The sequence below is a fragment of the Lathyrus oleraceus genome, chromosome 7, assembly GCF_024323335.1.
Source record: "Lathyrus oleraceus cultivar Zhongwan6 chromosome 7, CAAS_Psat_ZW6_1.0, whole genome shotgun sequence".
NCBI lineage: Eukaryota > Viridiplantae > Streptophyta > Magnoliopsida > Fabales > Fabaceae > Lathyrus > Lathyrus oleraceus.
The window spans coordinates 224,104,388-224,122,455 of NC_066585.1; positions in this window are offsets into that span (position 1 = coordinate 224,104,388).

The window sequence follows — 18,068 nt, forward strand, 5'->3', positions numbered from 1 at the left end:
CAGAGAGTTCTTGAACAAGCATATTTAGAGCATGATGTTACTGTTGATCAATTTGATCATATCGTGGCTAACATCACTTCATGCAATAATTTGAGCTTCTATGACGAAGAACTCCCTGAGGAGGGAAGAAATCATAACCTGGCTTTGCATGATTCAATGAACTGTAAGGAAGATGCTTTGTCAAATGTGCTTGTTGACACCGGTCCTTCACTCAATGTGCTTCCGAAGTCAACTTTGTCAAAGCTATCTTACCAAGGAGCGCCTATGAGGTACAGTGGTGTAATCGTCAAAGCCTTTGATGGTTCGCGCAAGATAGTAATTGGTGAAGTGGACCTTCCAGTCAAGATAGGTCCGAGTGATTTTCAAATTACTTTTCAAGTAATATATATCCATCAGGCCTACAGCTGTTTATTGGGAAGTCGATGGGTTCACGAGGTAGGAGCTGCTACCTCCACTTTACATCAGAAATTGAAATTTGTCAAGAATGGCAAGCTTGTGATTGTTGGAGGAGATAAGGCGTTGTTGGTTAGCCACCTGTCATCTTTCTCTTATGTGGAAGCTAAGGATGAGGTTGGAACTTCGTTCCAAGCCTTGTCTATTTCTACTGAGAAGAGAGTTAGGGCATCTATGTCCTTGTTGAAAGATGCTCAGAAGATTGTAGAAGAAGGTGATGTTGATCAGTGGGGGCGCATGGTAGAGGTCTCCGACAACAAAGGCAGAACCGGTTTGGGGTTCCAGAAAGGCTCATCAATTGTTAAATTTAAAGATATGCAACTCAGCTTCCGTAGCGGAGGGTTCATTCATGGCAATTAACAACACTTAGCTGTTGTGCTAGAGGATAGCGAAGAGGAAGACTTCACCAACTTTGTAACGCATGGAAGGATATGCAATAATTGGACTGTCGTTGATATTCCTGTTATTTTGCATCGATCTAAGTAATTGGTTTTATATTTTAATATCCTTCTCATATGCCTAAGGGAGAAGTGAACATTGTTTGGGCATTTTAAATTGATCATCAAGAAAATTAATTCTATTCATCCACATCCTTGATGTTTGTTTTTACTTTGTGCTTTATTCTGAAAATGGTAATCACAAAAAACATAAATAAATAATATAATTGTCCATCTCCATAATATTTGGTCATAAATTCACTTCTCTAAAATCAAATATTAAATCACTATACATGTTGGTTACTAACCCTATTGAATACAATGATCCTTCTCCTTCTCCAAATTTTGAATTCCCTGTGTTTGAGGTCGAGGAGGAAAGTGATGTAGAAGTGAGTGATGAATTATCTCGTCTTCTTGAGCAAGATGAAAAGATTATTCAACCGTTTGAAGAGCAGATTGAGCTAGTCAACTTGGGTTCCGAAGATGATGTGAAGGAAGTCAAGATTGGGTCTCGACTGTGTCCTGATGCTAAGAAGGGGTTGATTGATCTTCTTCGAGAGTATTCATATGTGTTTGCTTGGTCCTATCAAGACATGCCTGGGTTGGATTCTGAGATTGTGGAGCATAGATTGTCGTTGAAGCCAGAATTCCTGCCAGTCAAGCAGAAGTCGAGAAGAACACATCCTGATATGGCTATGAAGATCAAATAGGAGGTGCAGAAGAAGATTGATGTTGGCTTCCTTGTGACCGCTGAGTATCCGCAATGGGTGACCAATATTGTGCATGTGCCAAAGAAAGATGTAAAAGTCCACATGTGTGTTGACTATAGATATTTCAATAAAGCCAGTTTGAAAGATGATTTCCCTCTGCCACACATTGATATGTTGGTAGACAATACTGCTAAATTCAAAGTCTTTTCATTTATGGATGGATTTTCCGAATATAATCAGATCAAAATGGCATCCAAAGATATGGAGAAGACCATATTCATTACACCCTGGGGAACATTCTGTTATAGAGTGATGCCTTTTGGTTTAAAGAATGCTGGTGTGACTTACCAGAGAGCAATGGCTACTCTTTTTCATGACATGATGCATAAATAGATTAAATTATATGTCGATGACATGATCACTAAATCAATTGATGAAGAGGAACATGTTGAGCATTTGTTGAAGCTATTCCAGCGTTTAAGGAAGTATAAACTCCGCTTGAATCCCAATAAGTGTACTTTTGGTGTTCGTTCTAGTAAGTTGTTGGCCTTTATTGTCAGCGATAAGGGTATTGAAGTTGATCCTGCCAAGGTTAAAGCAATACAAGAAATGTCTGCGCCCAAAACTAAGAAGCAATTCAGAGGTTTTCTCGTTCACTTGAATTATATTTCCAGATTCATTTCCCACATGGCTGCCACATGTGCGCATATATTCAAGCTTCTTCGAAAAGATCAGTCTTGTGATTGGACCGAAGATTTCCAGAAAGCTTTTGACAGTATCAAAGAATATTTGCTTGAACCTCATATTTTGTCTCCACGTGTTGAAGGAAGACCGTTGATCATGTATTTGACTATGCTAGAAGATGGTATGGGTTGTGTTCTTGGTTAGCAAGATGAGACTGGAAAGAAAGAATTTGCAATTTACTACCTCAGTAAAAAGTTCACCGATTGTGAGACTCGGTATTCTATGCTTGAGAAAACTTGTTACGCATTGGCTTGGGCTGCTAAGCGTCTACGCCATTATATGTTTAATCATACCACTTGGTTGATATCCAAAATGGATCTAATCAAGTATATATTTGAGAAGCCTGCTTTAACTGGGAGAATTGCCCGTTGGCAGATGTTGTTATCAGAGTATGATATCGAAACCAATCTCAGAAAGCAATCAAAGGTAGTATCTTGGCTGACCATTTGGCTCACCAACCAATTGAAGATTATCAGTCAATGCAGTATGATTTTCCTGATGAAGAGATTTTGTACTTGAAAATGAAAGATTGTGATGAACCATTGCTTGAAGAAGGGCCAGAACCTAGTTCCCGTTGGGGCATGGTATTTGATGGAGTTGTTAATCAATATGGAAATGGCATTGGGGCAGTGACTATTACTCCTCAAGGCACGCATCTACCATTTACAGCTAGATTGACTTTCAAGTGTACAAACAACATGGCAGAATATGAAGCTTGCATTACGGGGCTTGAAGAGGCCATGAATCTCATAATCAAGTATTTGGATGTCTTCGGTGATTCGGCTTTGGTTGTGAATCAGATCAAAGGAGAATGGGAGACAAATCAACCCGGTTTAGTACCATATAGAGATTATGCGAGGAGGATTTCAACTTTCTTTATAAAGGTTGAATTTCATCATATTCCTCGAGATGAGAACCGGATGGAAGATGCTCTTGCAACATTGGAATCAATGATTATAGTGAAGTATTGGAATGAAGTTCCCAATTTGTCTGTCATGCGTCTTGATAGGCCAGCTCATGTGTTTGCTATTGAAGAGATTAAAGATGAGAAGCCATGGTATTATGACATCAAATGTTTCCTCCAAAGTCATATTTACCCACCTGGGGCATCTTTGAAAGATAAAAAGACTTTGAGAAGATTAGCCGATAATTTCTACTTGAATGGTGATATACTGTACAAGAGAAACTTCGACATGGTTTTGCTAAGATGCGTGGATAGACACGAAGCAGACTTGTTGATAACCGAAGTGCACGAAGGTTCCTTTGGTACTCATTCCAATGGACATGCAATGGTGAAGAAGATGTTGCGAGCAGGTTACTATTGGTTGACAATGGAATTTGACTGTTGCAAATTTGTGAAGAAGTGCCACAAGTGTCAAATATATGCTGATAAGATTCATGTTCCTCCGACGCTATTGAATGTTATCTCTTCCGCATGGCCCTTCTCCATGCGGGGAATTGATATGATTGGGATGATTGAGGCCAAAGCTTTAAATGGACATCGTTTCATTTTGGTGGCAATTGACTACTTCACAAAATGGGTTGAAGCGACATCATATGCAAAAGTGACCAAGCAAGTTGTTGTAAGGTTGATCAAGAATCAGATCATATGTCGTTATGGTGTGCCAAGTAAGATCATTACTGACAATGGATCGAACTTGAATAACAATATGATGGAAGCTCTTTGCAAAGACTTCAAGATTTCACATCATAATTCTTCTCCCTACAGAACCAAGATTAATGGGGTTGTTGAAGCTGCGAATAAGAACATCAAGAAGATTATCCAGACGATGGTTGTCACATATAAGGATTGGCATGAGATTCTCCCATTTGCTTTGCATGGGTATCATACATCCGTCCGCACTTCAACAGGGGCAACCCCTTTATCTCTTGTGTATTATATGGAAGCAATAATCCTCGTAGAGGTTGACATTCCTTCATTGCGTGTGCTCATGGAAGCCAAGTTGACTGAAGATGAATGGTGCCAGACCAGGTTTAATCAGTTGAATTTGATTGAAGAGAAGAGATTGACTGCCATGTGTCATGGTCAGTGTAGCGGGGTATTTGTAACCTCATGGTGTATTGACTAAACCAAGAGTAAACATACAATTCGAGTCGCCACCACACTTTTATTTGTCCAAAGGAAAGGCTAAAAAAGCGAACAAAAGCCAAGTAAGAAGTTTTATCAAATCAAAAACTAATAAAAATGTCAGAGATCTAGGTAAGGGGGTTGGTTATGAATTAGGAAGGTTTTACGCACCCAAAACATCCTTAATACTCTAAGGGAACCTCTTTTTGCAAACATGTGTTATAGGTTGGTATTTGTGAAAATATGTGCAAAAGATTGGGGAGATGAGAAGAGAATAGATTATATTTACAATTTTGTTGTTTGAATGGATGAACCCATTGCCTACGTACCATCACTAAGGTAGGATCAAAACCTCGTAGTTCGGGGTAAAAATATCAAAGATTGGTGAATTGATTTGATCAAAAGCCTTAAGGTCTTTTGTTATCAAAGGGAGAAAACTCAACCTAAACCAACAATCCACCATGTGAGGAAGGCTTCAACATAATAGTGAGGGGTTAACCCTATAATAAGTATGGAAGGCTTATAATCCAATCACTAAGGATGAGGTGAGATTTACATCAACCACTATGATAACTCAAACCTATGACTATTGTTTATGAAAAATGTTTTAACAAAGGTGGTCATTGGAACCACAAAAACAACTTAAAGTGAGTTGTATTTACAAGTTAGATTTATTTACAAAATGAGGTCAAAGTTGGATTAAGATTCATTCACAGTGAGTATTAATGAAAATGAGTTTGAAAAGTCAAAGGAATAAGGCCTAAGTTTCTAATTTGAAAACAATGTCAAAGTTTAAAGAAAAGATTTTTGGCTTGGGTTAGAGTGAGGAGAAGAAGAGAAGGGATAATCCTAAAGCATACAAAGATAAGAGAAAGAGATGAAACCCTTAGAGTTCCTTTTCTTGAAATCATAGATATGATTCAAGATGCTCCTTTCCTTTGGACTTAGCAATCACACAAATTAGATTCAAGCTCCTAGGATCTCCATTTGGCTTGTCTCTCTTAACTTGGCTACTCATGACAATGGTCCTTCTTACTATCTCAAGATGGAATCCCTATCACACAAGAGCAAACATCAAAAAGTTCACAAGACAATAAGGGGAATTGAAAAAGAAAGAGTTTTGGAAAGGAAGTCCTTTGAAGTCAACTTTGAGATCTAGCATTCCAAAGGCATGAGGCCTAGTTGCTCTTCAACAAATTTAGCATTCTAAAGGCATGACGACTAGTTGCTCTTGAACTTCTTTAAGCATGGGTAAGTCCTAATTCTAAGTCCTTTCTCCTTTTTGCATTGAGTTCACTCAAAACAAAAGCAAAACCAACACAAGACAACAATATATTTATATACAATAATGAGCTCAAATGAGCAAAAGGAAAATGGTATAAACATAAAATATGTGCTCAAGTGAGCAAAATGAAAAGCAATATGAATAAATGAACAAGAAGTAAATTGCATTAAAGTAAATTGAAAGAAATTAAATGCTCAAATTAAAGTTAGTAATTAGTATGGTTATGTTAGTTTGTCATAAGACAATTTAGCGCTATGTTAAGCAATCGTAAGTGGACTAATGTAGTAGTCACACCTATCTGAGGCCGGTCAATAAAACTATAGGCAAATAAACACAAGTTAGAGATCATGACTAGTATGCCAAGCTCCAAAAACTTGCCATGCCAAAAGAAAAGAGGAAAGGCCTTGTATGGACTTTAGGTTTTTTGCTTGACCAAGAAGCAACCTATCTTGGACACAAAGCAACTCACTTGATCTTGGATCAAGTTGAGTTTGATTTGGATCAAAGAAGGTTAAACCTCTCATTTTGTCAAGACCAACCATAAGAAATTAACTCATTGGCCAAAAAGAAAAAAGAAATGGGATGAAGATGAAATGGATGGAAAGAGAATTGAAGTACTAAATACAATCGGTCAAAAGTGAATCAAATCATCATCAACCAATGTTAAACAGAAGAGAAATGAAGGTTACAAGTCAACAAGTCAAACATATTTTTTTTGGTATTTTTGAATTAAAAATAAATGCAAAAATAAAATAGACAAAATATGGTCAAACCTCAAATTTAATTCAAATCAACTTCAACAAGTCCAATTAAATTCTCATAGGTCTAACATGGTCAAACAAGCTTTGACAAATTTTCTCAATAACTTTTGAAATCAGAAACTATTTAAAAACAATTAAAAAACAATAAAAATAATACAATATGAATTAAAATCTCAAATAAATCTCAAATCAATTAAGAAATTGATGAGACTATTTTTCATTGACTTGTCATGATCCATATGTGTTAAGAAAATATTTTTGGGTTCTTCAAATATCAAAAAGTATTTTAAAATGAATTAAAACTATTAAAAACCAAATAATTCACAAAAAATATTAAATGAAGTCACAAAAATATATAAAAATCAAAATATGAAACTAGATTTTTCAAGAAAATTTTTGGCATTGGTCTCATATTTTTGTGACTTCAAATAAAATATTTATGAATTTTTGAAAATGAAAGGACTTAAATGAAATTAAAACAGAAATAAGAAAAATAGAAAAAATCAGCGCCCTCTAATCATCTCATTAATTGACATGGCAATGATCATGTGATTCAGAGGCGCGGTCACACCATATGTCTTGGTCAAACGCACTACACTTGGATTTAAAAGAAGTCAAAACAATGAAAGGCCCGGATTATAACATTTCAGTGAGATCCAAGGGCCATGAAGCTCTCACGTGGGGATGGTGGTGGAAACCACCATCTTCTCCGGCGATCTAACCAGATCCAGCTACCACGCGCAGGGAAATGAAGTTTAATGAAAATGAAAAACGGAGGTATCAAAATGAAGCTGAGGTGATGTACATCACCCCTGTAACCATGAATCCTCCTCAAAGTTCCTATTTAGAGAGAAACATGAGCTTGAAGATCATGGTGCATGAACTGAAATGGCACGATTTGCAAAATTGAGACCACCACTTGCCTGCCTCATGCATGAGGACTTCAGAAAACAACACAAACCAAAGAAATTGTCATCATATTGCAAGATCCAGATCAAGAAAGTTTGGTGTTATACCTCTGAAATGGAGCTTCAAACAACACGAATTGTCCAAGCTCTTGATCCAATCTTGCTCTGGAAGTGTGATGGTGATGCATAGTTAAGGAATTCAACTATGAAGATCAACTAGTGATGTTGAAATTCAAGCTTGAAATTGGAAATGAAAACTGAAAAATTCCTTTAGTGAGGGTTTGGTTTTCAATTCAGCAGTACTTCAGATCTCCTTGTGGTTACCATTTGAATGAGAATGAGCTTCTATTTATAGCTGGAATGGATGCAAGGCAATGCTTGCCTCGTGTGCATGAAATTTGGATCCTACATGCATGGGCCTGTACAGGCGGATGTGAGGCCGAAGAATGAATGCAAATCCATGTTGAACTCATATGGAAGTGAATTGGACATGCACAAGGGGTTGCACAATCTTGCACATGAAGTTTCAAAGTGAAATGCAAAAATGACCATAAACATTAAGCTCTTCGAAACTCACTCATGAAAAGTCCAAAAAATTTAATGTGAGTAATGGTTGGAAAGCCCTTGGAATAAGGAACAAAAGTCATGTTGGGAAAAAATTCATTTGGCAATTGGAAATTTATGAAAACTGGCTGTGAAGTTTTGGGTACAAAACATGTCTAGGTTCCCTTTGAAATTTTTTACCAAAAGCAAGCATCTCCAAGCCCTTCTTCTTCAATGATTCAAGCCTCAAATGTAAACACCTACAACATAAACGTTGTAGATATTTCCAATATGATCAATTTAGACTCAAATTTTGCATCATTTGGATTTTTCATGAGAAAGTTATGGGCACTTGAAGTTGGACATTTTTCAAATTCAATGACTTAGGTCCAAAGTGACCTATAATGTTTTGTATTATCACATGTGTTTTTTTTTAGGATTATGAATCAGGTGCCGTTCTGGGGAGTATGCTCATCTTGTGGGTATTCCTATTCTGGATCAGGTGCCGTTCAGTGGCTTAGAGAGTATTCCGACTTCTCGAGAGATCGCAGACTTGTTGCACATAGATGAATCCCTGATTGAAGCGCATATGACCACCAAAGGTGGAATTCAGGGTCTTCCTTCTGATTTCCTCATCGCTCAAGCTACCGTTTATGGGAAGGCCATGAGTGAGGATGCCTTTGAGGCTTTATTTGTGCTGCTCATCTATGGATTGGTATTGTTCCCCAACATCGACAAATTTGTGGATGTGAACGCCATTAGGATCTTTTCTGTTCTTAATCTCGTTCCTACTCTGTTGGGTGATACCTAATTCTCTTTGCATCTGAGGAATGCAAAGGGTGGAGGAGCTATTGTATGTTGTTTGCCTCTGTTGTATAAGTGGTTTATTTCTCACTTACCGCAGACGGTCGCTTTCAAGGAGAACAAGGGATGTCTACGGTGGTCTACGAGACTTATGTCTCTCACTAATGACGATATCTCTTGGTATGATCGCGTGTATGACACAGTTCAGATTATTGATTATTGTGGTGAATTCCCTAATGTGCCTCTTCTTGGTACATGTGGTGGAATCAGCTACAACCATATCTTAGCACGTCGTCAGCTTGGGTTCCCCCTAAAGGATAAACCTCATAACATTCTATTAGAAGGTGTGTTCTTTCAGGAGGGTAAAGATCCCCAAGGCCTGAAAGCCAGGATAGTCTGCGCTTGGCGCAAAATTCACAAGAAGGGTAGAAGTGAATTGGGTCTGAAGAACTGCATTGCTTTGGAGCCGTATACGACTTGGGTCAGGCAGAGAGCATCAGAGTATCTCATGCCTTATGATTATCCGAGACCTACACCTTTGGTTGTGGCTGGGCCTTCAACCCTCCCTAACCAAGGCGTAGAGGAGTTGAGAGAAGAAGACCTTTCACGTGTCTGGATCCGTGAAAGAGAAGAGTTGCTTCAACAGCTTAAGGAGAAGGACACTCTGATCGAATTCCTTGAGCATCAGGTGATAGACGATCCGAATGATGCATGGACTTCTCTGCTTCCTCAGTCTTCCAAATTCTGGAAGAGGAAGTATGATCGACTTGCTAAGGAGAAAGCGGATATGGAAGCAGCATATGAGAGAGAGAGATCAAGAGGCTTTATGCATCTCGTCTTCCAGTATCTCGAGCTTTTAGGGATCCATAGGATGTTTATTTTCCTTTTCTCTTGTAATAATCAACAATGATGTACTTCTTTGTCTCGAATATATTTGATGAGATATTTTCCATATGCGATTAAATGCTTTAAATTTCAAAATTTGCAAATAGAACCCTAAAAGTTCCTTGAAATAAAAACAAAGCATATGCACGAGCATTGCATGCATCATTTTGCATAAGCAGGTGTTGTTCCGGTCTTCTTGTTTGTGGCCTAACTCTGTGCTCTTCATTTATTTTGAAGACAAGTTGACTCATCGGTACTACACCCGAGCTAATTCTGCAAGAGTGATGGATCAACTCGAACAAGAGAACCGTGAGCTGAAAGAAGAGGTCGCCAGACTGAGCGCTCTGATGGAGCAATTCTTGGCTGCTCAGAATCAACCATCTCCACCTCTTGTAACTCCTCCCCAGAGGACTGTGATATCAGAGGTTGTTTCATCAACAGTGCCAGCTGCTAGTGCCCATTTTGTGCCGAATGCCATGCCGCCCGGGTTTCCTTAGGGTATGCCTCCAGATTTTATGCCAGATCTTCCAGCTCCTACCTTTGCTTCTATGTCGGCATCTAGCCCGGTCCTTGCGATGCCTCCTCCTGTCGTGCATACCATTCCCAGGGTAGGCGACACCATCTATCATTCTGAGCCGTCTGAGGGCCCAGATGTTAATGAAAAGATAGATGCGATGAATGACCAATTTCTTGAACTCCGCAAGGAATTGAAGACCCTTCGAGGGAAGGATTTGTTCGGCAAGTCTGCAGCCGAACTCTGTTTGGTTCCCGGTGTGAAAATACCCGTCAAATTCAAAGTCCCAGACTTTGAGAAGTATAAGGGGAACTCCTGCCCGCTCAGTCACCTGGTTATGTATGCCAGGAAAATGTCTACTCAAACGGATAATGATCAACTACTGATTCATTACTTCCAAGATAGTTTGTCCGGTGCTACACTCAGATGGTACATGAGTCTTGACAGTGCAAATATTCGTTCCTTCAATGATCTTGGCGAAGCCTTCGTCAGGCAGTACAAGTACAATGTTGATATGGCTCCTGACCGTGATTAACTCAGAGCCATGTCTCAGAAGGACAAAGAGACATTTAAAGAGTACGCCCAGAGGTGGCGAGAGCTGGCAGCTCAGATTACTCCTCCGCTGGAAGAGAAAGAGATGACTAAGATCTTTCTAAAGACTCTTAGTTCATTTTATTATGAGCGGATGATTGCAAGTGCTCCCTCTGATTTCACTGAAATGGTGAACATGGGGATGCGATTGGAGGAAGGAGTCCGGGAAGGACGTTTGTCTAAGGATGAAGGCTCTTCTAAACGATATGGGGCGTTTAAGAAGAAAGATGGGGAGGCACATGCTGTGCAATCCCATGTTAAACCCAGAAGACCCTCTAATAAGAGGAGGCTAGTGCATCATCAGCACCAGGTGGCTAGTGTAGCACCTGTCTTCAGGGATAATTATCAACATCAGCAACATCAGCAATATCATCATCAGCAACACAATCAACAACAATCTTCTCAACCTTATCATCAACAACAGCATCGCCCTCAGCAGCAGGCCTACCAGCCTCGCGGTAGTAATCCAGCTGGTCAGAATTTTGAGAGGAAGAAGATCACTTTCGATCCGATTCCTGTATCGTATGCAGAGTTGTATCCCTCTTTGATAGAGCGGAAATTAATTACTCCAAGGGATCCTCCGGCTATACCGGTCAACCCTCAGTGGTGGTATAAGCCTGATTTACACTGTGTCTATCATTCTGGCGCTCTGGGCCACGATGTAGAGAACTGCTTTCAGTTGAAGACTAAGGTTCAGGAACTTATGAGATGCGGCATTCTGAGCTTTGAGGACTCAGGTCCTAATGTTAAGAAGAACCTATTGCCCGAGCATGGGAAGTCAGTTAACATGGTCCAGGGTTGCCCTGGCAAATATAAGGTCAAATATGTAAGCCATATTCGACAGTCATTGGTCGAGTTGCATCGGTTGCTGTGTGATTATAGTCATTTGGAGCACGACCATGACAAATGTCGTATCTGCTCTGTCAATAGATTGGGTTGCCGCCAAGTGCGAAAGGATCTTCAAGAGTTGCTAGACGATGGGACTATTGAGATTCTGCATAATAGAAATGTTGATGAAGATGAACCAGAGGTGAATGTGATTTCTCCGATGTTCAAGATCCCAGAGCCTGTTGTCATCCGATATGATGGTAGCAAACAGAAGGTTTATCCTTCTCTAGTCATCAAGCCCGCAGGCCCTGTGCCTTATTCTTCTGAGAAAGCGATTCCCTTTCGTTACAGTGTTGTTGCTATTGAAGAGGGGAAAGAAGTGTCGTTGCCTTCAACCTCTGTGGTAAATATTGTTGATGTGAGCGGGTTGACCCGTAGTGGTCGTGTGTTTTCTGCACCCCCAAAGCCTCACGTTGTTTCTGATTCTGCTGAGCGTCCGGTTGGGACTGAAGTGAATTTTCCGAATCTGGCACCTGTTGCCAAACCCTCCTCTGTACAAAAGACTCCTACTTCTTCTGTTGGCCCGAGTGGCACTATGAATGAAGACTGTGATGAGATGCTGAAGCTCATCAAGAAGAGTGACTACAATGTTGTAGATCAGCTTCTACAAACGCCGTCCAAGATCTCCTTGCTATCGTTGCTTCTGAATTCAGAACCTCACAGGGAGGCTCTGCAGAAAGTGTTGGACCTGGCTTATGTCGATCACGATGTCACGATAGAACAATTTGACAGCATCGTTGCAAACATTACTGCTTGCAACACTTTGAGTTTCGGTGACGCTGATCTCCCTGAGGAGGGAAGAGACCACAACATGGCTTTACATATTTCTATGAACTGCAAGAACGACACCATGTCCAACATGCTGGTGGACACTGGGTCATCTCTAAATGTATTGCCGAAGACCACTCTCTCGAGATTGTCGTATCAGGGGCCTCCCATGAGGCAGAGTGGTGTTGTTGTGAAAGCTTTCGATTGGTCGCGCAAGACCGTGATTGGGGAAGTTGATCTCCCAATCAAGATTGGACCAAGTGATTTCCAGGTTACCTTTCAGGTTATGGATATCCACCTATCTTATAGATGTCTCCTTGGTAGACCATGGATTCACGAGGCTGGCGCCGTGACATCCACCTTACACCAGAAGCTGAAATTCGTTAAGAATAAGAAACTGGTTATGGTAGGGGGAGAAAAGGCTCTCCTGGTTAGCCACTTGTCTTCTTTCTCATACATTGATGCTGAGGATGAAGTTGGAACGCCTTTCCAAGCTTTGTCTATAGCCGAGCCGATTGAGAAGAAGTCTCCTTCATTTGCTTCCTATCGTGATGCGAAACTGGCCATTGAATGTGGTGCAGTTGCTGGGTTAGGGAAGATGATTGAGCTTGAAGACAACAAGTCTCGGGCTGGCATTGGCTATTCTTCTGGGGCATTCAACGAGCAAGGGCTGTTCAAGAGTGGAGGTTTCATCCACGCCAATCAGACTGAAGAAACTGTTGCTATTCTGGAAGAGGATGCAGAGGATTTGAGCAACTTTGCTATTCCTGGTGGTGTCCGCCACAATTGGGTCGCTGTGGATGTTCCTACGATCATTCATAAGTCAGCGTAATGTGTTCACTTTGTTTAAAAACCCTTCTCCCATGCCAAAAGGAGAAGTGATGACATTGTTGGCATCATATATACAATGATATTTTCATTCAATTAATGCATTGTTAAACATTTGTTTTTCCATTTGTTTTCACTTTTTGCTATTGCATGAAATCAGTGATCACAAAAAACCCATAAAAAACAAGAATAAAAGTAATCTTTTCATCTGCATAATGATTTGCTTGTTTAAATTCTAAAGTTTTTATTATCCAAAATCATTATGCAGGTTGATTCTTAAACCCATTGAACATTATGATCCAACGCCATCTCCCAATTTTGAATTCCCTGTATTTGAAGCAGAGGAAGATGATGTTGAAGGGATTCCTGATGAGATTTCCCGTCTTCTTGAGCACGAAGAGAAGATCATTCAGCCGCATCTTGAGAATCTGGAAACAGTCAACTTGGGGTCTGAAGATCGTGTTCGTATGGTGAAGATTGGGGCGCTCCTTGAAGAGTCTATCAAGAAGGGGTTGATCAGTTTGCTACGAGATACAGATATTATGCAACATTTCCTGCCTTTGAAGCCTGAGTGCGTGCCAGTGAAGCAGAAGCTCAGAAGAACTCATCCAGATATGGCAGTGAAGATCAAAGAGGAAGTTCAGAAGCAAATTGATGTGGGGTTTCTGGTGACTTCTACATATCCTTAATGGGTGGCCAATATTGTGCATGTGCCTAAGAAGGACGGAAAAGTCCGTATGTGTGTTGATTACAGAGATTTGAATAAAGTTAGTCCGAAAGATGATTTCCCTCTACCACACATTGACATGTTGGTAGACAATACAGCTAAATTCAAAGTCTTCTCGTTTATGGACGGATTTTCCGGTTATAATCAAATTAAGATGGCACCCGAGGATATGGAGAAGACAACATTCATCACACCTTGGGGAACATTCTGTTATCGAGTGATGCCCTTCGGTTTGAAGAACGCCGGAGCCACGTATCAACGTGCTATGACTACCTTGTTCCATGATATGATGCACAAGGAGATAGAGGTCTATGTCGATGACATGATTGCTGAGTCCCGAACGGAAGTTGAACATGTTGAACATTTGTTGAAGCTTTTTCAGCGTTTGAGGAAGTACAAGCTCCGTCTGAATCCGAACAAATGTACATTTGGAGTCCGTTCTGGCAAGTTGTTGGGTTTTGTTGTCAGCGAGAGAGGTATTGAAGTTGATCCTGCAAAGGTCAAAGCAATACAAGAGATGCTTGTGCCCAAAACTGAAAAGCAAGTCCGAGGTTTTCTTGGCCGCTTGAATTATATTTCCAGATTTATATCCCACATGACTGCCACATGTGCGCCGATATTCAAGCTCCTCCGGAAAGATCAGTCTCTTGATTGGACCGAGGATTACCAAAAAGCTTTCGACAATATCAAAGAGTATTTGTCTGAACCTCCGATCTTGTCTCCGCCTGTAGAAGGAAGACCTTTGATCATGTATCTGACTGTTCTTGAAGACTCGATGGGTTGTGTACTCGGGCAGCAAGATGAATCAGGGAAGAAAGAATCTGCTATCTACTACCTCAGTAAGAAGTTTACTGATTGTGAGTCTCGTTACTCTATGCTTGAGAAGACGTGTTGTGCTTTGGCTTGGGCTGCTAAGCGTCTACGCCAGTACATGATAAATCATACAACTTGGTTGATATCCCGAATGGATCCAATCAAGTATATTTTCGAGAAGCCTGCTTTAACTGGGAGGATTGCCCGTTGGCAGATGTTGTTGTCTGAGTATTGTAGCACCTCAAATTTGCACCTACCTTTTGTACATACATTCTCATATTAGGTCATTAACATAACATAGTCCACTGCATAGCATTGCATTGTCCTTGGCCCAAGTGCAAGTTCAACTGACAAAATTAGGTCAAACTGGCCAGGAGATCAGTCAATCAAGCAAGCAAGTACAATTTCCATTAAGACAAGGCCCTAGGGTTGGTCTAACATGTTCACATGACCTAGGGGTCCTTTTGAAGTGATTTGGTCAAGGATTGGGTGCTCATAAGTCATCAGTCATTGTTCAGTCCACCAGAAACCCTAGAAAGTCAACTATGGTCAACTGTGGTCAACTGTGTTTGATTTTATGGATTTCAAGGTGGGAGATGGTTTGAAAGGGTTCTTTCATGTCCATACAAGTCTCATTTGACATTTCAAAGATCAAGATTGGAGAAAATAAAGTCAGACAAAAAGTTTCCAAAAATGGCAGGTGACCTGTAATTGGAAACTGCCAAAAATAAAAAGTTTTTCTCCTCAAATTTACATCATCATAAAAACTTCAAATGAAATTTTGTCCAACATGAAAGTTGAAGATCTTGATCTCACCTTTCCAAAAAGTCCAAGAACACTCATTTCTCATTTATGGTTGGCAAGTTATGATCAAATCATTTTCAGAAATTTGTGAAATTCAAAGTGGCATATCTTCCAAACCATTTGGCCAAATTGAGTGAGGTTTTTTGCTACAAGTCACATTTGATATGCTCTATCCAAATCCTTCATCAAAATTCACCAAAAATTATCCAATCAAAATGGCCTTTTTCCAAGTGCATGAATTAAAAAAGAGAGAGGTGAAAAAATTAAGTGTTTTCGTGCATTAACATGCACCCCATGCATTATTGAGTGGTTTTTAGCAAAATGACCAAAACACTTAATTAAGCCAATTCCACTTACCACTTCATTAACCAAGTTTAAGCATTGTTAATCAAGGTATATAGTGCACATTTCTGACTGAAAAACCCTAGCCACTATTCACCAAATCAGATCAAAAACTTCTTTTCTCTCAAAAAACACTCAACTCTTCATCCGAATTTTTTCTGAAAAATTGCAAAGAACTTGTGCTTTTGTTCATTGTGCCATCGTCCACCATCCTTTTGGAAGCTTCTATAAGCATTATTTCTCAACTGTAACGTCGTTCTTAGCACTGTTGCATTGAGCTTCCTTCCATGGCAGTTTGAGTTTGGAGCTTCACAAAGCATTGTTGAGCCACGATTCTTCACTTATGCATCATCTGGAACATCATTAAGCTACTGTTTCTACTTTACACGACCAAAGAACCACAAATCATCACTGCTCTTCAAATTTGGTAAAGATTCGAACCTTGCTATTCTTGAAATCATGATGTGCTTTGAATAGATCTTGCCTTGCTAGTTTTACTGAACTTTAAATCGTGGAAAATGGTTGAGTATTAAGAAAGTTATGTTGACATGAAGTTTCATATGTGGATGATATTTTGCTCGATTCTTTCATTTCAGCATGATTTAGTGTTAATGATTGTTGGTTTGATGATGTACATGATGAGATGAGTTGATTGGTATGTTGCTTATTGATTTTGGTTGCGAAATGCTTTTGCTGGATTTTTCGATGATGAACAAGATGAACAGTGGCTATGAACCCTAATTTCTGTAAACCCAGAACATGTTTGATCCGTTGGCTTCTTGTTTTGCATGAAAATCATTGTTCCATTGCCATGAAGCCAGTAAGCGCGCGAGACATCCTTAAGTGAAACGCAGCGTTTCACTTAAGGGATCAAATATTTACAAAATTGCCATTCCCGTTTTTTATTTTAATTAAATCATTTCATTTTTTCAATATTTATTTCATTTTGTATGTCAATCTTCAAAAATTCATAAGTTCTTCAATATTTGTCCAAATTTGATGGGATTCTTTGTGAAATGCTCCTCTTGATCTCTAGTTTATTATGGTGATTTTTCTAGAATTTTTGCACGTGTGGATTTTTAAATGTGCTAGGGTTTGTTCATGTGTGTCCATTTTGTGTATGCCATGCCAATTTGCTTGTGAAATGATGATACTTAATCCAATGAGGCTGAAATTGTTTGTGCTTAAACTAGACATGTTCATGGTGATTTTGGTATAGAGTTTGTAATTTTATCATTGCTGGTTGTGGAGATATGATTTTTTGAATAGAGGTGTGACAATTTGTGTCACACCATGCATGTCCAACTTCATGATTTTAATTACCATGCTTATTGAAATCAAAATGGTCTGGATTTTTGCATGAAGACACTTGTGCATGTTGAGAATGTTTATGAATTTTTCTGGAAATTTTGAATTCATTTCCTATTTGTTTGATAATTTCTCCCCTGTTTGACCAAATTGTTGACTTTTGTGACACATGATGCCATATGATTTGTGAAATTCTAATGCTTAATTGGATGGACTTGAAATTTGACATGTGGATTGTAGACGTCTTAAAGTTTATCATGGTTTTAGTCCCATTCATTTATCATGTGTTGTTTCTGTTTTATGATTAATTGAAGTTGGTGCATGTTTTGATGCTTTGTATGAGTATGCTTTTGCTTACCATGACTTTCTGATTTTCATTGACCTACTTCCTTTGATCCAAATGAGCTGAAATTTGGTGTGCTTATCATGTTGTGGATGATGTTTGATCATGATTTATTTGAGGATTTTTTGGAATGTTTGTGATTTAATTTGAGTTGAGACATTCTGTTGACTTCTTTGAGGTTCTATATGCCATGCTTTGACCTAATTTGCTTGTGAAATGATAATGATGAATGATATGATTGTGAAACCACTTGGGTTTGTTTCTTGATTGATTTGTCTTGACTTTGGACACTTGTCACTTGCTGTTTTGAATTTTTTATCCCCTTTTGACCCTAGGCTTGTCCTAGTGGTCTTGTTACTCATGTTTAAGTTTGGTTTTTCAGGTTAAGCAACAAATGCTTCAAAGAGATTAATACAAGTTGAATGAGTTTGATTGTTTATCATGAACTAACTTGTTTGTTTTGTAGGTTGCTTAGCTCACTTGCTTTGAGCCTATGCTTTGCACATATGCTTGACTGTGTTGT